The sequence below is a fragment of the Heptranchias perlo genome, chromosome 9 (genome assembly GCF_035084215.1).
Source record: "Heptranchias perlo isolate sHepPer1 chromosome 9, sHepPer1.hap1, whole genome shotgun sequence".
NCBI classification, from domain to species: domain Eukaryota; kingdom Metazoa; phylum Chordata; class Chondrichthyes; order Hexanchiformes; family Hexanchidae; genus Heptranchias; species Heptranchias perlo.
Window position 1 is genome coordinate 69,518,893 of NC_090333.1, and position 23,259 is coordinate 69,542,151.

Genomic DNA, 23,259 nt, shown 5'->3' on the forward strand with positions numbered 1-23,259 from the left:
TGAACTCGATCATGCTATGATCGCTATTGGATAGATGTTCACGCACAGTTAAGCCGTTAACTAAATCTGGTTCATTACTCATTACTAAATCTAATATGGCTTGCCCCCTTGTTGCTTGTAGGACATACTGCTGTAGAAAACTATCCCGGACACATTCAAGAAATTCACTACCTTTCTGACAGTTGCTAGTCTGCTTTTCCCAATCTATGTGAAGGTTAAAGTCCCCCATTAAGACCACTATGCCTTTCTTACACGCTTGTCTAATCTCTGCATTTATACAATCTAGCACTTCAGAGCTACTGCCAGGGGTCCTGTACACAACACTCACTATAGTCTTAGATCCTTTCCTATTTCTCAATTCAACCCATAAGGTCTCTGTTGGCTGCTTACCTCTCGTTATCATTGAAGTTATCCCTTTATCATTGAAGTGATTTCATCTCTAATCATTAAGGCTACTTCTCCCATTCTTCCATTTTCCCGATCTCTCCTGTAGACCTTATAACCCAGTATATTTAGTTCCCAATCCTGACCATCCTGCAGCTATGGCTCAGTAATAGCTATCATGTCTTCCCCTCCAATTTGAATTTGAACCTGTAGTTCATTTAATTTATTCCTTATACTCCGTGCATTTGTATATAGAACTCTTAGTTGGGCCACACACCCTAGCCTGACCTTCAGCTTTGATGCTGGGTTAATCGCCTTACGCCTTCTAGTTTTTATTTTATCTGTCGTGCCTAAAGTACACTTTCTTTCAGCTGCTCTACGCTTTTCCCTTTCACTTGTTCTTGAACAACTGTTTGTACTATTTGTATTGTAAATTTCCCCTGGGTCTTCCCCTCTCTTGCTGCTCTCAACTTTAATCCCTTCTGACTCCCCGCTCAGGTTCCCATCCCCACCGCCACTCTAGTTTAAACAATATACTAACTCCCAAATGTGTTTCACTTTGATGAAACAGGAAGGGGTTCTTATCTATATTCGCCAGATCATGTCGAACCATGAGACACAATCTACACGCTGAAGAGCGTTTTATGGGTAATTAGCTATGCAAACCTACAACCTAACAATGTCCAAGGAGATATACCAGGACTAATGGACATCAAACAAGGAGGAGGAAAGTTAGGAGAGATGACTGAAGGCACGATCAAAGGAGCAAGTTTTGAGAAGGTTTCTGAAAGACAGGAGGGAGAAAAGGTAGCAAGGCAAGGAGATTGGAGAAATGGACAGGGAGCTAGTGGAAGTCCACAAGAACCAGGAGCTTAGTTGTCACTCTGCCTCTAACAGCAGAAGTATAATGTTTATCTTCAAGGTTGTCACCAATGGTGCTCTTGCCATCAGAGGAAACCCTATGGTATACAGAGGGCACACAGACTGCAAACCTTTTGTAATATCTGGGGAAGCTCTGTATAGAGCCACATTTACAGTCCTTCCCACCACCCCAAAAAGAATAAATGGGATCTAGGGGTGCCTTGGACTGTTGGGGGCACCCAGTCGCAAATGGGGACACTAGATAAACTGAAGATTAGGACAGCAGGCAGCTGCTTCAGGTTGGTAAAGAACATTTGAATAATTGGGCAGTTAAAATAATTGCTGACCTTTTCAAGAGGGAAGTGGGAAAAGAGTATGTCATCACTTTTAAATTTAATGACTTGGGCTAAAAACTGTTTAAGGCAACAAAGGAAGACACTAAATTGCAAATAAACTGCACAAGTAATAATTTGACAAAGATGTTTTTTTTTGTTGCTTGCTACATCATAAAGTTGACTTTTAATGATGCTTTAACTCATTTATTTGCTGAGAAAAGACATTAACAGAGGGGAGTAAGGTCATGTCAAAGTCTGGTGTATTGCGTGGAAATCAAAGACCTCTAAACAGTAAAACCCTGAAGTTGCAAAGTACTGAATTTGCACAATTCAACTACAGGTCAGCTTTTTTTTTTACAGCTTAGAGCATTTTCCAACAGAGATAAAAGATGATTCACATCGACTGTTCATAGGATTGACAGTCTAATAGATGTAAACATTAACTGGTGTTCCTGGCACTGACCTCTCTTTACTGTACGGGGGCGGGAGGGGGTAAAGTTCAATCCTTTGCGCAAGGTATATCAATTACTGATTTGAAATATATTTTGTTCCTATGGCGCATTTCAAAAGTAGATATTGGAAAAATACTCACAGCTGAAGATATTTTTCCTCCCTTCTTTTTGTCCAATTTCTCTGTCCACTGATAGTCACATGAATGCTCAATTGCCTGAACTATTTCAAAAGACCACAACTACTAATCTCGACTTCATCAAACTCCCCCTCTGCTTGTTACTATATCCAGAGGAACACAAACATACACAGTGATAACACTGCTACGATGTTGAGATGGGAGAGACACATTGGACAGCAAGTAAAGTGACTACTGGCAACTACATCCAATAATAGTTTGGAGATTGGATTAGAAAGCAGGACTGTAGAAAATAAACAACTATATTCTGGTGGTACAGTTCATTTTATGCATGTATTGAGGGGGGAAACTGCAGAGGGAATTTTGTGCACCTGGTTCAGAGCAGCAAATGGTTATGATCTGGGAAAAGGTGTCTCTCTCTCTCTACCAACCACAGTTAATGAACACACCAGAAGGGGAAAAGACGACCCCAGAATCTGAATAAAGCAGGGTTGTATCCTCACTTAAAAAACAGTAATGTACAACTGGATGAAAACAATACATTTATTGCCTAGAATTTAGCATTATAATTTTATATTTATATATATATATATATATATATAAAATATAAATATTATATATACACACATGTAAAAAAGTTGCTTCATGTATAATGTCAGCACTTGACAAGTGTTTAAGTCATGAGAAGATTAAAAGGAACCAGATGAAAAAGCAAATTGATGCTTATGAGCACATGCATATGCCACAAGTTTGAACACAACTGGCACCACGTCAAAAGGTGTCATGACTCTAACAAATGCCTGCTCCCAGAAAGAGTTCACCAAGATCATTTTACAGAACACTCACTAACTTCAAGGGACTGATTTAAGAGATACCACACCATCAGCAACAACTCCATTATAATTACTTTCTGCAGAATGCAGTGTAACTAACACACACGAAAAAATGACAGTTCACCTTACTAGAACATCCAAAAAATATGGAAGTACAACATTTCCACCAGCTGGACCAGAATTAAGTGAATAATGAGGTGCCCAACCGACTTAAACAAATACTCATTTTTGCTTTCGCCCCCCCAATGTGGTCTCGTAGCCTAAAGTTTAGTGATTTACTTTTGCAGCAAGTTCCTGAGAACAACCAGCATTGATCATTGTAGCAAGTGGACAGATCCCACTTTGGGTTCAGCATTTCCAAAGGCGTGTGACAGTTTAGACACCTGACATCTCAAAATCCACATCGAACACACTGGCCACACTCCCAGGCAATTGATTATTTATTATTCAATAAACCTGGGGTAATTAGGTCACAAAATCACTGATGCTTCAGTAGGAATGTTTCAAATCCACACACAGCACATGGACAAAAAAAAACAAACTGCATGCAGGGGCTCCTCTGATGGGACCCATTGGTGCTGTACTTAGCCAGGTTCAATCCCCGGCTCAGAGCTAGGACATCATATTAATAACCTGGACTTGGGTGTACAGGGCATTATTTCAAAGTCTGCAAATGGCACGAAACTTGGAAAGTAGCAAACAGGGAGGATAGAACCAGACTTCAGGGGGACATAGACATGTGAAATTTGCAGACAAATGGCAGATAAAATTCAACACAAAAATCTGAAGTGATTCATTTTAGTAGGAAGAACGAGGAGTGGCAATATAAACTAAATGGTACAATTTTAAAGGGGATGCAGGAACAGAGACAGCTGAGGGTGTACGCACACCGGTCTTTGAAGGTGGCACGACAACTTGAGAAGGCTGCTAATAAGGCATATGGGATCCTTGGCTTTATAAATCGATGTAAGGAATCTTACAACACCAGGTTATAGTCCAACAGTTTTATTTGAAAATCACAAGCTTTCGGAGGCTCTCTCCCTAGTCAGGCGAGTGTGAGATTCCTTGAAGGTTACTGCATATATATAGTCAGAGAACAATGCCTGGTGATTACAGACAATCTTTCCAACCGCCCGTTGTCAAGGCAATCAGACAGAGACACAGACTTTTCCAGCTTCCACCCTAACCACGTCAAAGAGGCCATCCCCTATGGACAGGCCCTGCGAATACACAGGATCTGTTCAGATGAGGAGGAACGCGATAGACACCTACAGACGCTGAAAGACGCCCTCGTAAGAACGGGATATGACGCTCGACTTGTCAATCGACAGTTCCAACGGGTCACAGCGAAAAATCGCATGGACCTCTTCAGAAGACTTACACGTGACGCAAACAGAGTACCCTTCGTCGTCCAGTACTTCCCCGGAGCAGAGAACCTGCGCCATGTTCTCCGCAGCCTTCAACATGTCATCGATGACTACGAACACCTCGCTATGGCCATCCCCACGCCTCCACTGCTCTCCTTCAAACAGCCACCCAACCTCAAGCAGACCATCGTTCGCAGCAAATTGTCCAGCTTTCAGGAGAATAGCGTCCATGGCGGCCTCTGCAAGACATGCCAGATCATCGACACAGATACCACCATCACACGAGAGGACACCACCCACCAGGTGCATGGTTCATACTCCTGTGACTCGGCCAACATCGTCTACCTCATACGTTGCAGGAAAGGATGCCCCGGAGCGTGGTACATTGGCGAGACCATGCAGACACTGACAATGGATGAACGGACACCGCGCAACAATCGCCAGACAGGAGGGTTCCCTCCCAGTCGGGAAACACTTCAGCAGTCAAGGACATTCAGCCACCGACCTTCGGGTAAGCATACTCCAAGGCGGCCTTAGAGACACACGACAACGCAAAATCGTCGAGCAGAAATTGATAGCCACGTTCCGCACCCATGAGGACGGCCTCAACCGGGATCTTGGGTTCATGTCACACTACACGTAACCCCACCAGCGAAGGAGGAGTGTTCTCTCTCTCTCAAAGATTGTCTGTAATCACCAGACATTGTTCTCTGACTATAATGCGGTAACCTTCAAGGACTCCCACACTCACCTGACAAAGGAGGAAGCCTCCGAAAGCTTGTGATTTTCAAATAAAACTGTTGGACTATAACCTGGTGTTGTAAGATTCCTTACATTTGTCCACCCCAGTCCATCACCAGCATCTCCACATCATTTATAAATTGAGGCAGAGTGTACAAAAGCAAGGAAGTTACGATAAACCTTTAAAACATTGGTTTGACCCCAGTTGGAGTATTGTGGCCAATTCTGGGCAACACACTTCAGGAAGGACGTCAAGGTCTTCGAGATGCAGTGGAGATTTACTCGAATGCCAGGGACGGAAGACTTCAGTTACATGGAGAGGCTGGAGAAACTGGGGTTATTCTCCTTAGAACAGAGAAGTTGAAGGCGAATTGGAGATTTGATAGAGGTGTTCAAAATCACGAAGGATTTTGATAGAGTAGAGTAAATATGGAGAAACTGTCCCAGTGGCAGAAGGGTCAGTGACCAGAGGACACAGATTTAAGGTAATTGGCAAAAAGCATGTTATTCAGTGAGTTATGATCTGGAATGTACTGCCTGAAAGGGTGGTGGAAGCAGGTTCAGCAATAACTTTCAAAAAGTAACTGGATAAATACTTGGAGAAAAATATGTAGGGCTATGGGGAATGAGCAGGGGAATGGGAATAATTGGATAGCTCTTTCAAAGAACTGGCACAGGCACAATGGGTCAAACTGCCTCTTCCTGTGCTGTATCATTCCATGATTCTATGAACAGCTGGGCAGCTGCAAGAGGCATCACTGTTCTGGACTCGGGGGATAAAGTTCAGAAACAAAAAAGCTAGTCAGCATTTTTGCTTCCAACCATTGTCACTTGAGCCTTTCTGGAATTGTACCAGAGCGGACAAGATTAAACTTGGCTGTGCCGTACTTCCCCACCATGATGGAAGAGCCTGCAAGCATTCACCTTCCATTCTCAAACCTGAAAAGTAGCTACTTGGGCAAGGTACCAGAAGGCTGTGCCAATACTCCTGGAACCTTGTGCCAAACAAGGAGAAAACTGCAAAAGGTAAACTGAACAGACCTCGAGAACACCATAGCATGTACAAGTGTCAAGTGACTTCATGATTCAGATGAAGGCTTCTAAACTCAGTATTTTGCAACATCATAGGCTGTCATTCGGCCCAGTGTACCTGTGCAGGTCCTCTGACAGCCACTCACAGTCCCGTTCCCATCTTTCGAGCTTCGCTTTTGAAGTTTGGATTTAACGCGCACATCGACAACCTTGCAATCACTCCTACCGATTCTTTAACGACAAACATATATGCAAAGTGTCCTTTTAATGATTTCGGAGAATTTGAAGCAGGTTTCGATAGGCGGCAGGTTTCTGTTACTGCGTCACATTTGCAGTGGTAACAGGCTGTTCTGCTGAATGTGAAATGTCAGTGACATACTTTGAATGGAATACAACTCATGCAACTTATGTAACACCATCCAAAAGGAATCGTACATATGTTTTACATCTTGTAGTTATCAGAACTTCCAATGGCACCGTAAGCTGTTCAAAATACGCATTATGAGCAATGTAACTGATCAGTTTCAAAAAATATATTCTTCCAACAGGATACTTCCATTTCCCTTAGCAACTTTACTAGTTAAAAGGCAGAGTTCTGCACTTTACCCAAATGCAATAGGTCTTTAACTGAAGTTTGTTTTGGTTCAAAGCTTTTTTCCCTTTTAAAAAGAAAAAAAGTGGACAAGAAACAGAGCACCAAGTAAAATACCACTAATGATTTCCAACTGTGGCATTCATGCGAGCAGTGCAGTAAATGACAGTACAGCTAAAACCAACCAATATACTTATTTAACTCTTTGGACAATTTGCTTCCTTTGTAACACATGGAATCATAGTTTAAGATCTAAAAACATTATACAGCAAAACCACATTACAACAAAACTTTCTTGGGTCCCATCTTGGGCTACATTCTACTAAAGTAGAGGAGCTCAAATTTCAGCAAGATGAAGCAGCCCTAAAATAGTTGCTCTTTCGGGAACATAAGTTTGCTTATATTCCGTGCCATTATGTAATGAATTCAGAGATATTAGGTCAAAGATTCCCAAACGTTCATGTGGAACACAAATAAATGAGTTGCAGAGTTTAATGCGGCAGATACACGCTGTTGCAGTCTGTAAGAGTAACAGCATCATGAATCATTAAATAAAAACCATCTGCTGAAAGTTGGCCCAACCTCATCTGCCTTCAGCAGTGCAAACAGTCACAGAATGGAAGAATATGACACTCTCGCAAAATAGTGCTCATTCACAACTTAGTGTTCCTTAAAAAGTGTTCCATGCAATGGACTAGGTCAACTGACATCTTTACACTGCAGACTGCATACGAACTACAGGCACAACTGACGACATTTCAAAGGATTTAAGTCACGCAATTCAGTCACGACATTCTTAATGCCTGATCCATTTTGTAACTAAATATTAACATACTACTTGGAATGGTTCAACATGAACTTTAAACTTTAGAAGGCTGTTGTTTCTGGATACCATGCAGCATATGCATTAATTCATTAGGGCAGAGCGCTCTTAATTTGGCCAGTTGCACATCAGCCACATTCCAGTGAACTCCATCCCATTCCGTCCTGCACAACATGCTGGAAAAGGGGGCTTGGTCTGCATAGGGCAGAGATGAGGAGCTGCAGGAGATTGTAGCTGAGAAGTTGGAGCAATCTGTCATAATCCTTTCGCAGCCTTTCAAATGCACTATAATTGAGCTTTTAATGTTTTAAGTAATTACAACATCAGCATTAAGGCAAACAACATGTATTAAAAAGGAGCAGTATGCCCTGATTAACTGTATCGTCACTAATTTATTGATCATGCAACCAACACCTTTTAGAATTGAAACTATTGGATTATGACAGTGCTCCAACTTCTCAGCTACAATCTCCTGCAGCTCCTCATCTCTGCCCTATGCAGGCCAAGCCCCCTTTTCCAGCATGTTGTGCAGGATGGAGTGGGATGGAGTTCACTGGAACGTGGCTGATGTGCAACTGGCCAAATTAAGAGCACTCGGCCCTAATGAATTAATTTACGCACATCTCCAGCCACCCTCAGAAGATGTTGAGGCAAGCATAAGAACATAACAAACAGGAGCGGGAGTAGGCCATACGGCCCCTCGAGCCTGCTCCGCCATTCAATAAAATCATGGCTGATGATCTACCCAACTGCACTTTCCTGCCCGATCCCCATGTCCCTCGATTCCCCTAGAGTCCAAAAATCTCTCGGCCTTCAATATACTCAACGACTCAGCATCCACAGCCCTCTGGGTAGAGAATTGCAAAGATTCACAACCCTCAGTGAAGAAATTCCTCATCAGTCTTAAATGGCCGACCCCTTATCCTGCGACTATGCCCCCTAGTTCTAGACTCTCCAGCCAGGGGAAACAACCTCTCAGCCTCTGCCCGGTCAAGCCCCCTCAGAATCTTGTTTCAATGAGATCACCTCTCATTCTTCTAAACTCCAGAGAGTATAGGTCCATTCTACTCAATCTCTCCTCATAGGACAACCCTCTAATTCCAGGAAACAATTTAGTGAACCTTCATTGCACCCCCTCTAAGGCAAATATATCCTTCCTTAGATAAGGAGACCAAAATTGTACACTGTACTCCAGGTACAGTCTCACCAAAGCCCTGTACAACTGTAGCAAGACTTCCTTGCTCTTGTACTCCAACCCCCTTGCAATAAAGGCCACCATGCTATCCGCCTTCATAAAGGGCAAAAGGGTAACTAGGGAGAGAGTAGGGCCTCTTAAGGATCAAGAAGGTCATCTATGTGCGGAACCACAAGAGATGGGTGAGATCCTGAATGAATATTTCACATCGGTATTTACGGTTGAGAAAGGCATGGATGTTAGGGAACTTGGGGAAATAAATAGTGATGTCTTGAGGAGTGTACATATTACAGAGAGGGAGGTGCTGGAAGTCTTAACGCGCATCAAGGTAGATAAATCTCCGGGACCTGATGAAATGTATCCCAGGACGTTATGGGAGGTTAGGGAGGAAATTGCGGGTCCCCTAGCAGAGATATTTGAATCATCCACCGCTACAGGTGAGGTGCCTGAAGATTGGAGGGTAGCAAATGTTGTGCCTTTGTTTAAGAAGGGCGGCAGGGAAAAGCCTGGGAACTACAGACCAGTGAGCCTGACATCTGTAGTGGGTAAGTTGTTAGAGGGTATTCTGAGGGACAGGATCTACAGGCATTTGGAGAGGCAGGGACTAATTAGGAACAGTCAGCATGGTTTTGTGAGAGGAAAATCATGTCTCACGAATTTGATTGAGTTTTTTGAAGGGGTAACCAAGAAGATAGATGAGGGCTGTGCAGTAGACGTGGTCTACATGGACTTCAGCAAAGCATTTGACAAGGTACCGCATGGTAGGTTGTTACATAAGGTTAAATCTCATGGGATCCAAGGTGAGGTAGCCAATTGGATACAAAATTGGCTTGACGACAGAAGACAGAGGGTGGTTGTCGAGGGTTGTTTTTCAAACTGGATGCCTGTGTCCAGCGGTGTGCCTCAGGGATCGGTGCTCGGTCCGCTGTTATTTGTTATTTATATTAATGATTTGGATGAGAATTTAGGAGGCATGGTTAGTAAGTTTGCAGATGACACCAAGATTGGTGGCATTGTGGACAGTGAAGAAGGTTATCTAGGATTGCAACGGGATCTTGATAAATTGGGCCAGTGGGCCGATGAATGGCAGATGGAGTTTAATTTAGATAAATGTGAGGTGATGCATTTTGGTAGATCGAATCGGGCCAGGACCTACTCCGTTAATGGTAGGGCGTTGGGGAGAGTTATAGAACAAAGAGATCTAGGAGTACAGATTCATAGCTCCTTGAAAGTGGAGTCACAGGTGGATAGGGTGGTGAAGAAGGCATTCAGCATGCTTGGTTTCATTGGTCAGAACATTGAATGCAGGAGTTGGGATGTCTTGTTGAAGTTGTACAGGGCATTGGTGAGGCCACACTTGGAGTACTGTGTACAGTTCTGGTCACCCTATTATAGAAAGGATATTATTAAACTAGAAAGAGTGCAGAAAAGATTTACTAGGATGCTACCGGGACTTGATGGTTTGACTTACAGGGAGAGGTTAGACAGACTGGGACTTTATTCCCTGGAGAGTAGGAGGTTAAGGGGTGATCTTATAGAAGTCTATAAAATAATGAGGGGCATAGATAAGGTCGATAGTCAAAATCTTTTCCCAAAGGTAGGGGAGTCTATAACGAGGGGGCACAGATTTAAGGTGAGAGGGGAGAGATACAAAAGGATCCAGAGGGGCAATTTTTTCACTCAAAGGGTGGTGAGTGTCTGGAACGAGCTGCCAGAGGCAGTAGTAGAGGCGGGTACAATTTTGTCTTTTAAAAAGCATTTGGACAGTTACATGGGGAAGATGGGTATCGAGGGATATGGGCCAAGTGCAGGCAATTGGGACTAGCTTAGTGGTATAAACTGGGCGACATGGACATGTTGGGCCGAAGGGCCTGTTTCCATGTTGTAACTTCTATGATTCTATAATTGCTTGCTGTACCTGCATGCTAACTTTGTTTCTTGTATGAGGACACCCAAGTCTCTGAACATTTAATAGTTTCTCACCATTTAAAAAATATTCTGCTTTCCTGCAATTTATAATTTATAAAAATAAGGCTTACTATTTTTTTTAAAATCCACCAATGTTGCAACTTAATACAAAGCATCACGACAAAAAAAACATGATGTGGAGATGCCGGTGATGGACTGGGGTGGACAAATGTAAGGAGTCTTACAACACCAGGTTATAGTCCAACAGCTTTATTGGAATCACAAGCTTTCGGAGCTTTCCTCCTTCATCAACAGTAGCTCAACCATACAGACCCTTAAGTGCCAGATTCAATCCTTAGTCTAGGCTGAGTTAGCTGATCTTAGTCAGGGCAGTGGTAGGAGTGCTGCAATTGATCAGGGCAACTCTGGATTAAGAGGAAAAACAACTTACATTTATATCGCGTCTTTAATGTACAAAAAGATCCCAAGACATTTCAGAGTCAAAAATGGTCACCGAGCCAAAGGAGTAGATATTCGGAGGGGCGACCAAAAGCTTGGTCAAACTGGTGGGTCTTAAAAGGAGGAAAGAGCGGGAATTTCAGAGCAATAGGCCTAGATAGCTGCCAATGGTGGGGCAAAGGAAGGGGGCACACAAGAGGCCAGAAAGGAAAAAGGCCTGGAGTTCAACTGTCATCCATCAAATCCTACTTTAAATGTGTGGATGTTGGTTGAGGATCAGGCTCAGGCTCAACAGTGATGCTCCTCACAATCAAACAGCTTCCCAACACTGTCTGGGGCCCAAACATGACGAAAGGGCAAGGTAATGGACAGCAGCCAGGACTCATGGAATCTTACTTCAATAAGCCACCTTCAGGAAGAAGTAAAACATTCACAGACTTTTAAAAACTTGGCTTTACACCAGGTTGCAGTTATACTATTAACTTTTTTCTGAACAAAACTCTCACATTGGATAGATAGCTTGGTTGAAACCAAGGTGGTTATTAATGGAAGTGAATCATCCTGGGCCCTAGTCACAAGAGGAGTACCACAAGATACCATTGCAACTATTATTCATCATTTTAATTAGAGTCACATCAGGACAGAAGGAGGACAGACTTGCATTTTGAGCTCTCACAACCTCAGGACATCCCACAGCCAATGAAGTACTTTTGATGTGCAGTCACTTTCAATGTAGGAAACAAGGCAGTCAATTTGTACACAGCAAGGCCAAACAGCAATTAGATAAATGGCCAGATAATCTGTTTTAGTGATGTTTGTGAGGGATAAACGTTGGCCAGGACACCGGGATAACTCCCAAGCTCTTCTTCGAATACTGCCATGGGATCTTTTATCTCGAACCAAGAGGACAGGCAGGGTGTCAGTTTAACCTCTCATCCGAAAGACTGCACCTCCGACAATGCAGCACTCAGTGCTGCACTGAAGTGTTAGTCTAGATTATGTGCTCAAATCTCTGGAGTGAGGCTTGAAGCCATGACCTTCTCACACCACCTGAGGAAGGGGAAAGCCCCCGAAAGCTTGTGGGATTAAAAATAAAATTGTTGGACTATAACTTGGTGTTGTAAAATTGTTTACAATTGTCAACCCCAGTCCATCACTGGCATCTCCACATCACTTCTGACTCAGAGTGGAGTATACTACAACAGAGCCACAGCTGAGAAAAATCTATAGATGCAGGCTGACAGACAAGTTAGGGGAAATCAGCCTGTGTAGAAGTTGTGGACAAATGCAGGTCATGCAATTGGGGTTAGGAAACTCCAGGCATGTTTATACCATGTAGGCTTACCTGTTCAGGTAAGAGATCAGGAAAAAGTCCTGAGAAGGAATAACTAATCATTCAATGAATCTTTTAGATCATCTCAGTGCAATTTTTAAGCTGGGAAGAGACTCGTATGGAATAGAGACCTGTTGGGCTGAATGGCATGTGTCTGTGCTGTATAATTCTATGGAACTTAGGAGTAGCTTTTTATTGAGGGACACCAATTCCAAAACTTGTGTTTTAAGTGGCATTTGAAAGTGTACATATTACATCACACCCCATCCATCCCACAATTTCAAGGGGATAAATAATTTTCTTGTTCCTTTTCAGTATCAGTTCAAGCACCAAAAAATCTAATCTCCACCTAGCACTTAACTAATGCTCTTAAGGGATTTCATTTGTCTTCAATCTCATGCAGACACACTAAAACAACAGCTTTACTCCTTCACTGCAGGTGGTTTAAGTGGACGATGAACTCGAATTCTGAGCAAGGATTAATGCTTTAGGATTCTCTAATGGTCGCACGCAGTACACCTGGGACTTTGCCTTTTGAAAACAGCTGTCACCTGTACAGAAATCATCTGTTGCATAACTACCCGGGGACTTTTACAAAACCTTGGCTTACAACGTGGCCTTGCTCTCGCGCACTGCTCAGGGTCAAAATAAGCAGATTACGTAATAGTAATCTGTCGGAAAACCACATTCCCTCACTATACTAAGAGACTCATTAAATGCACACAGGCAGTATTCCATGCTCATTTTTTCAAACATTTTTGGCATCGCAGAGCAGAACGGGGTTCAAAGACCCCATCCTTTCCCCACCCTTCTCAAGATCTTTGAGTGGCATCCATGCCAACATAGAAAACAAGCAAAAGGTGTCCAACAGCTTCAAACATAAACAGCCCTGAATATAAGCAGATGACGTGTGACAGCAATGCATTGCACTGAAAGTGCAGCGGGACCTGGATTTGTAACCCAATATTTCATTTATTCTTATTGGAGGAAATAAAAAAAAGTACATGAGAGCCTGAATGATGAGATAGCAATCTCTTCTGCCAGTGGTAATAATCTGAAGTGGAATGAACTGAGGCAGTATCAACTTGGTTTTTCTTATGCATCAGCCCACAGCACAAAGCTGCCAATGATGGGAATAAATTCACAATATGTTCACAATTTCACTCATACCATATACAAACCAAACCGTACTCTGTGCCTGGCCTATATGCTATAGAATCATATCTCCTTTCGGCCCATCGTGTCTGTGCCAGCTCTTTGAAAGAGCTATCCAATTAGTCCCACTCCCCTACTCTTCCCCCATAGCCCTGCAAATATTTCCTTTTCAAGTATATATCCAACTCCCTTTGGAAAGTTACTATTGAATCTGGTTGATGCTAGGTGACTGAAGTGGAAATATACTCTTGTCCCTCACACTGTCGCCCCTTACTTCAAAGGGAGAAAATTTCACCTTCAGTCCAGTTATTCTCCATGCGCAATACCACTATAGATTTGGATGCTGGGAAGTACTCTACAGGAAGCTCCTAGCCTTTTTAATGGCTTTCCCTCCACTCACTTCTCCTCCTCCTCCTCTCCTTCCCTCCCCGACCAAACTCACCCCTCCCCACCAAACTCACCCCTCCCCCCCACCCCGCCCCGTAAACTCACCCTTCCTCTCCCACCGCCCCCCCCCCCCCCCATCCAACATTGCCGCTATCCACCAGTTGGGCACACCTGATCACCACTTACTGCCTGCTCTTAACTAACCTCACTATGTGGAAAATAGTGGGTGGAAAACCATTCTCCTACACACCAACTACCTCTGACCCCTCAATATTTCATTAGAAAACCCTCATTACATGAACCCTATTCATTGGAACAGTCTATCCAGGTCAAAAACTTGACCCTGCATAATCAGGGCAAGGCTTCTTAACCTCCTAGTCTGATTTAAAACGTGTATGGTTGTAATTCCACTTTAACTGATGTTTGGCTGGGGCACCAATCAAGACAGCAAACATGAGCAGTAAAGATACAATAGGGTTGGGAAGTGACTATGGGAAAAACATGCCAATGCAGTCAAGTAAACTGCATCTCCCATGTACTTATACATAACCAGCATGACAGTGTCTCAGTACAGTTCTCATGAACCAGGGACCATGAGAAAAGCACAAATCCTCTGTATATGATTTCACTGCAAAGTGCATCAACTTGTAGAAAGAACAGCTACACAGCTGAGTTAAGTTAACCAGCTGTCACCTACATTGCTGATTATCATTCAATTGGAGTTTCTCACGGGTTTAGATATTTCTCTCTGGCCTTGCTGAATTTCCACAGTACATATTTCAGCATACCTGCTCCTCCAGACCTCCGAAGAAATTTGCGGCAATGAATATTTGAAATGGTGCTGAGAATAGAACCCATCGTAATCATTCCAACAACATTTTGGAAGAGTGGGATAATGAGGTTGTATTAAAAGAAATTTTGAAAGAGTCATAAAATGCCCATTGTAAGAGGTTCACATTAAAGCTGTTAGTGGTAGCCATAAAAGTGCTCCCTCTCTGATCTGCACTAGTTCTATTCAGTATGAAGCACACCTCCCAACAACTTTCAATCCTATATGAACATCAAGTTATGTCCAAGACTTCAGTACTGTTCAAGAATCTAAAAAGAGGTTCTCCTAACAGAGAAAAGGTCATCAGCTAGATGATGCTTCTCATCGCTAGCCTCCAGCCATTTTTGCATCAATACTGTTAGGGTCATTGCTCCACTAAACGTTCCACTCTTTCTTCAAAACTCCAGGTACATCATCCTGCACTTTTGTCTTTCCTCACTGTTAAAAGCTCGAGACTGATCACACCATCTCAACTTAAATTCGTACCTCAAAACTGTTTGACTGCAGGAAGGAGAGGAGTCCAAGATTTTTTTAAAATATAAAAAGCTAAGCTTGGCATTACCTAATCAGTGCTCGATTTACCCAGTCTTTTCTCCTGCTCTTTTCAACCTTGGCCATATCCTGCATTACAGGTCTTGGCTGTTCGTCTAAGTTTCCTGATTTAAAAAAAGTATTTTACAACAGTGGTCCCACAGAGCAGCAGAGGGTCAGAAAGCTGCTTTTCCTGACAATTGCTGGCATATTTTAAATACATTGACAAAATGGTTTAACAAGTCAAAATATGATGAGGTCAGCTTCATCACATTCTCCAACACATGTGGAGACTCGACTGTTTATTTTTTATTAAAATCTAGCTGGAGTACAATAATTTCAAATGAAATATTCTAGAGAAACTAAAGACACTACAGTAGGAGAAATATCGATCAAGCCACTGATATGGATATCTGAATATTAAATTCTTCAATTACCTTAAAATATGCACAAAAAGCAAAAACAGCATGCAGTTTATATAGTGCCTTTCGTCAAGCTCAGGAAATAAAAACAGAAAATACATGAAAACGCTCAGCAAGTCAGGCAGCATCTGTGGAAAGAATGTTTCAGGTCTGATGACCCTATCCTGCTCTCCACAGATACTGCCTGACCTGCTGGGTGTTTCCAGCATTTTCTACTTTATTTCAGCTTTCCAGCGGTAATTTGGAAGTACTTTTGAAGTGTAGGCACCATTCCAGAGGCATATGCTGCAGCCAATTTGCACACAGCAAGGTCTCTCAAACAGCAATGAGATAAGTGACTAGTTAATCTGTTTTGGCTGTGTTGGTTGAGGGATAAATGTTGGTCAGGACACAGAACTTCTCTGCTCCTCTTCAATTGGTGCCATGGAATCTTTTACATCCACCTGCACAGGCAAAAGATAATTCACGTTTAATGTCTCACCTGAAAAACAGCACCTCAGACAGTGCAGCACTCCCTCAGTACTGTAGAAGTGTCAGCTTAGATAACATGCTCAAGTCCTGGAATGGAACTTGAGCCTGCAACCTGCTGACTCAGAAGCAAGAGTGCTTTCACCAAGCCGAGCTAACACCATCATTTAAAGCATGAAGGAGGGGACTTTGTATGGTGAAACAGTTAGATTTCCCACTGAAAATTTCCAAAGCCTTAGGCTTGCTCATTTTCTCCCCCACAATTAATATTTACAATTACATTCAAAATCACTAAAAATGTATTCAACTGCAATTGAGCCTTCTCAAATTTCTCCAAGGCCCACGGCAGCCTGTCACACGTTGAGACATCCAGATGACGACTAACATTTCCCAAGATGTTTCAAATTGTCTCCAATATAAATACTATTATGTGACTCAGAAGCCACCTTTAGTTTAATTGAATTCATGTTGAAGATGTTCAACTAATAGAGTTTAGAGACTGAACTCTGCAAGTCACTGTGCAACCAGCTGGATGTCTGCCCATTGCCATTAAGTTTGTTCTTTCTGGCTCTCGCTGTCCTGCTCAAACTCCAATTCTGCTCTTTAGGGAAATTGGGCAATTCCTAAAGGAGGAAATTGTAACTGCCTGGTACAAGGTGGAGCGTCTCGCTCTCTTCTTGCATTGGGAAGCTTTTAAAGGTAGGTTAAATTTCTAGGAACAGTGTGTCTTAAAAATTCTGTTCGACTGGTGAAATATGATTGAACTGTAACAGATTGCGATCTGACAATCCGACAATCCATGAACTTCTGTATTGTTTCATTTTTTTTTTCTTCCGAGCGAGAACTAAATTGAAAAGGTATGAGAATAACACCACGGTACTGCTCAGGTCTCTGCACATACTTTACAAAAGTGTTAAGTATCTTGCAGGATTTTTTCCAATAGGCCACAATGTACCTTCCACAGTCAACGCAAGAACTGTTCTTACCATAAGATGTATAATCTTATGCTGGACAAATAAAAACTGGTATATCTCGGTAATATCTAGTTTACACAAATTCCTAATCGCAGGATAAGAGTTTTGAGTTTGTTTTGCCAGCGTACGAGTTTACAATTCCCATTAAGCAAACAAAAAATGCTCATGGCTTCCTTAATAGTAGGGGCATTACACTGCTGGCATTTTGCAGACTTCAGTTTTTGGGCACAGGTCTTCCTAGCTGTTGGAGGGAAGTCAGTACAGCTGAGCAGGCTCAGGACGTCCCGTCCAGCTGGACCGTTCCACTCCCCCCCCATCCATCCCAGGTGAAGAAGTTCCTGGGGAGGAACTCCTTCGACCACAAGGCCATCAGACAGTGATCGACACAAAACGTTCCAGAAGTCCTGCAAGGAACGGAGAGGGTGGACTCGATCGGTTTCTTCGCCGACTAGACGGTCAATACTATTTGGCGGAACATCTTGTCGCTGGAATTAACAAACAGGCACCAGGATGTAACCAGGAGAGGCCCTCCCAGTGCGGGTCCTTCCAACGCGCACAGAACCTCAGCGCCACCGCGAGCTGCCCTCGGGGAGGAGACCGTCTTCCACCTCCTGATGGGCTGCCCCTTTGCGCAGAGGGTGTGGAGAGAGATGCGTCGGTATCTGTCCCAGTTCATCCCAAACAGTTCGGTAACACAGGACGCTGTGCCCTACGGACTGTTCCCCAGGAAGCACACAGACAGATATCACCTGTTGATGGTCTTCCAGCCACTCAGTGAAGGAGGCCCTTTGGTCCACCCGAAACCTGCTGGTCTTCCAATTGAAGGAGCTGTCCACGACCGAGCGTTGCCGACTGGCACACTCAAAGGTCAAGGAGTACATGCTGAAGAGGTGCGGTCTCGCAAAGGCTCTATGGGGAAAGGCCACCGTGTAAAGCCACCCCACCCTGTATTGTACAGAATATATTAGAAAATATATACTATGTTTTAAAAATTGTAATACGATCAGAATATACAATCTGTACTGCATTGCTTTGAACTGCTGTGCTGCATTTTGTGCCTTTTATTTGAACTGTGTGTAGACTGCATGTATCTTTAAATATTATGGAATAAAGTATATTTTGAAATAAAAAAAAGTCAGTACAGCCCAGCAATGGACTTTTACCATTGCTGCCTTTAGAACGGTGTACCAACAGCTCAGGTGGTGTCAGCAGCAGCAAACGTTCACCGTCGTTGCCAAGGGCATTTTACTAGCAGATGTAGAATGACATCTTCACACTCGTGCCACGTTGTTTGCATTGTCGGAGCCAACCTTGGTGGAGGAGCATCTGTAGACACCTGGGAACGGGTGACGGCAACAATCCCGAGGAAGTTAGAGAACAGTACACACCTTGACAAGGGAGAAAGTAGACGCACAGAACCGGGAAACAAAAGGGTGAGGAAAATGGTGATGCTCCTAATGGACTAAACACAACACGTACAGGTTAGTACCTCGGCTTAATGATTCACACACCTCAAAAAATGGACAATTTGATTTTTTTTTAAACTGTCCTGCTAAATTCAGAGTCCTCAATCTCAAATCATTCACATTATAAATCGGTCTAATAGTGAAGTATAGAACTTCCATGCACACAACAGAAAATGGACTAATTTCAAAATTACACAATTGAAATAAATAATTCTTGTACACTGCATTTTGAAATCTCATTTGAAAGCTCCCAAGATGCACTTATTTCAAGTTAGGATTTTTTTTTAAAAAGTATTACATAACGGGCTGGTAGAATCTGGGTCTGGTCCTGCATCTCTCCAAGTTGCCGAGTTCTCAATCACTGTCAAATTGCTGAACAGAGGCTACACACATTCCCTCAGGGAGGAAGGGAGAATGAGAGAGAGATTCCTGAGCTGCTTATGCACACCTTCTAGCCGTTGAGTTCACAGCAGTGTTAGCAGAAGCCTGGGAGAAGAGTCATCTGCCAGCTGGATCAGTAATGAATGCCATGTGGCACTCGATTGTGGAAAAGGGAGAAGATAGGTTTACAAAAGTGCTCTCAATAAAATACAAAGGGCTCCTGATACCAAGGCTCACTTCTAAAGGCAAAAATCCAGACCAACCTTTTATTTTGCACCATAAAAGTAAGTTTTTAAAAAAAAGACATTTACGTAATAGGCAAACTTTTTAAAAAGACAGAGGGAAAGGCAGTCAACAGCAGTTTAATAGTGAAGGGTCACAAATACAAGCATGTTCCTAAAACAACTTAAAAGATTGGAGAAGCAGAGCCCTAGTTTGAAGGGAATGATATTGCATCAGATTTTACTGGTAGAAATAACGTAGGGCACGAATCAGGACAAGCTCCCAGCAGGTCTGTCACAGTTTGTAAAGAGCACCACCCGCAGTCTGGAGAAAGAAGTGCATTCCCTGTCAAGGAAAGATGGTCTGTGGACAGCTCAAGGACAGTGACTTGTGGCCATTTGAAGGCCAATGGAATAATAGATTGAAGTTAACCAAAATATTTAATTTGCAGTTACCAATCATGCAACAGATCTCACAAAACACACAGTATTACATTCAGAACAATGCGTTACTGTCTTTAATGAGTGCAGCAAAACCATAGTTCACGAGTACTATGCCCACATTTTCACTATTAGGCTTCGCTGCAATATTAAAAAAATCCACTATTGCTAAACCACTCGTGTGCAGGAAGGCTTTGTAAAACACACAGTGCCAAGCAGGAGAGAAAATGGGGAGAAAAGAGAGAAAAGCTGGAAGGGGAGGGGGTGAAAGGAGAAAGAAAAATGAGGCCCAAGTCATGGTCGAAGCAGTGAGTTTTGAGGAGATTCCTAAAAGCAGCATTGGCGGTGGCGAGGGGGAGAGCTGGGCAGGCGGTTCCAGAGGGCAGGAGTGCAGTGACTGAACAAATGCCCATCAAATGGTAGAGCAGAGAAAGCAACTCCAAGCCCATTGGTAGAAGAGGAGGATATGGACACGGAGATGAGACAGAAGGGAATGACCAATGTAGTGTGGGCAAGGCCACAGGAGGAACAGGAGTAGGCCATTCAGCCCTCGAACCTTTTCAGTTAGTTCGTGGCTGATCTGTATCTGAACTCCATTTACCCGCCTTTGATCCACATTTATTTCAAGCAAAATAAGTGCACCATTATTTGCTGAACCAGGGTCAATTGAGCAGGCAGAAAGCTTTGGGAAATCTGTGCAACTCGCTGATATATTTTTCTTCAAGTCTGTCTCTTCAGCAATTACTAGAGTCAACGTCAAGAGGTATTTGTCCCTGTTGAACAGTCACCTCAGACTGCCTCTTAACCAAGAGGAGAAAACAAATCATTTTAACTGCAGCTGCTGCTATTGCAATGTTGTGGTGACTTAAAGTGCACTTCCCATTTATAGGGCATGAGATTTACTCACTTGCACTGAACACGAAAATATTGTCATGAAAAAGTTCACAGACTAAACTAACAGGTGATCTGTTTCGATGCACAGAATCAACTAGTTTTTCACAAAAAAAGCTCAGATTAGAGACGACAAAATAATTTGATAAAACAGATTTACATTGACAGAAGATAAATAAATAAAATCTTTAATACACCTAGCTGCTACTTTTTGGAAAAGAAAATCATCCTTTTATACTTATGGTTTATAGATTGAAACATTAGACACCCTCAACAACAGTGATTTCAAAAAAGTTTGTTCACAAATGAGAAAAAACTCAAGTCAAGCATTTACAGGTCATGAGAACTTTTAATACTGGTTAGGTGTGTGCGTGTGTCTGGAACTTGAGTGGCCAGGTGTTTTGCTTATTCAATGGATGCTCTACTCAGAAGAACCTGAAGACCTTCGACTCTTGCTGGGATCCAGTTCTACAGGTGAGCTGCAAGATCTTGCCAAAGTGGCTGTCATTTGCCTGCAAGCCTCAACATCGAGTGTTAACATGATCTACCACCAAATACCCAATCCTATCCTCACTTAACATACATGTGCAGATTCTCAGCAGGGGATATCGGATGGTAAGGCAGCAGCAGGAACCCCAGTAAAATGTCCCCTTCCTAATCTGGGGCACTGAAGTCAAACTCCTGTTGCTGCGCTGGCTGAAACCAACTAAGCAGAGACTGGGGATTGAACCCAGGACCTCCCTAGTCTGTGCGACTCAGCTACTCATGGGATAGCCTTGCTCAGCCACGGAGGGAGTTAAAAACAATGTTAAATTCCCCATCCTGCTATACAACATTTCGCATATTAATTCTTGTACTTTTTTTGGAAAATCAAACCAACTCAACTTTTCAGCTGGATAAACTATGCTGAACTGGGAAACAAAATCTTACTGCACCATTTAATCAGATTCGCACATCAGGGGACAATAGACGTTAGCTGCTAAACATATTCATCAAATGTCAGTTTAAGGGCTTTGACTGTTTAGTCTAAGTCAGACAGAATTTACTTCACCAGCTTTGATTCCAGCATGTACATTTGGTGCATATGTACTAATTCCACTCATTCCCATATAAATGTCGAGACTAGATGTCACTTATTGTAAAGGATCAAAGGTCTTCCATTTGTACGTCATATTACACATGAAAAGGTCTTGTATATGTTGCCAATACTTCTACATAAAGGATTTTATTTTTGTTATTCCAGACTCAGTTATAACTATTCAACAGAAGTGCAACAAGTACACACAGATGTTTGCTGGTATTTTGTGTTTGATGCACCAGAATGGAATGAGCATTCAACGTGGGTCAGCTTAATGAGGCACTCATAAATCTCTATTTTAGATTCAAAATATCTCAGGTAGAATCTAAAATCCAAATGAGTGGCTGGTTAAGGTTGGCGTCTAATCAGCTTTTCAGAAATCTGCTGTCACGTGGGTCTGGAATGCTCTGAGGATTGATTGTATAGCTCTTTGCGTCACAGGCTGGTCTCTACGGGTCAAGAGCTGCATTAGAAGAGCTTATTCCCCACAGATTAAAAGGGCTTCAAGAAATTGCGCCAAGTTGGAACAGTTTGTGATTATTCACACAAGGGGACTGAATGCCAAAATCGTACACACAAAGTTCTGTCAGAAATACCCGACTGATTAGATACATTTTGGAGTAGGTGATTAACATTTACATTTTAAGCCTGCAAAAAGCCATTTCACAGGAAACACTGCAAGAGAGTCAGCACAAACCAGGACACGGTTCAGTTCACCAGACAAGAATAAGCACATGTTCAGAATTTCCTAAAATATTGAACTGTGGACTATTTGAAGTTGAATTCCACCCCCCCACCCCGAATATTTGAAAGAGGGGAAAAAAAATGCCACTTTCAATTCTTGAAGAATGACTGGCGGCACTTAAATAGAAATGAACTTAAAGTGCAAGAAGGAAATCCTTTTCTCCAGGTCACACCATGACAACAGACACAAATCTACAACGCAATAGTTAGTTCAAACTCCAGCCTCCTAAAAAGGAATCTATTAATTGTAACCTCATCATAGGCAGGTTGCCCAAACCAAAGTTAGAATAGTCAAAACAAAAAGTGAACAAAATATTTGGCTTTCATGGATATCGTTCCATCATTTTTCAACATGCCTCATTAGTGCAGAACAGTTGAGCATCATCCAGTTAACAGGTCTTGATGCATCTTTTTCATGTTAACTTCATAGGGGTAGATTTTCAATTGGTCACCCATGGCATACAATTGGCATTGCAGATCAGGTGCCAGTTATAGAAATCACCCAATTTCTATTGCTTTCAATATAACGAGTGGCTTATGCACAATGCCAGTTGAATGCCCAGGCAGGAAGTTTTATACACTACCACACAGTGTACATACATCATCTACATTGATCTCCTGATACTACAGGGGGCTGGTTAGGAGTTTATGTTTGCAATACATGTACACTTATGCAGAAAATACAAAATATGAACATCAAGAGTCATAAAGGTCTTAAACTCTAAGGGCTATTGTTATAATCCTGGTACTATTTCGAGGTACTTGTTTAGAGAAACATGCCAATGACAGACCAAGCTATCCTGTCAACTCAAAATTCTG

General features: G+C 42.6%; 1 protein-coding gene across 3 annotated transcripts in view; it reads right to left on the minus strand.

The window, feature by feature from the left end:
• rgl1 (ral guanine nucleotide dissociation stimulator-like 1) overlaps positions 1-23,259 on the minus strand; it is a 237,719-nt gene that overhangs the window by 136,744 nt on the left and 77,716 nt on the right. The window lies entirely within an intron of this gene.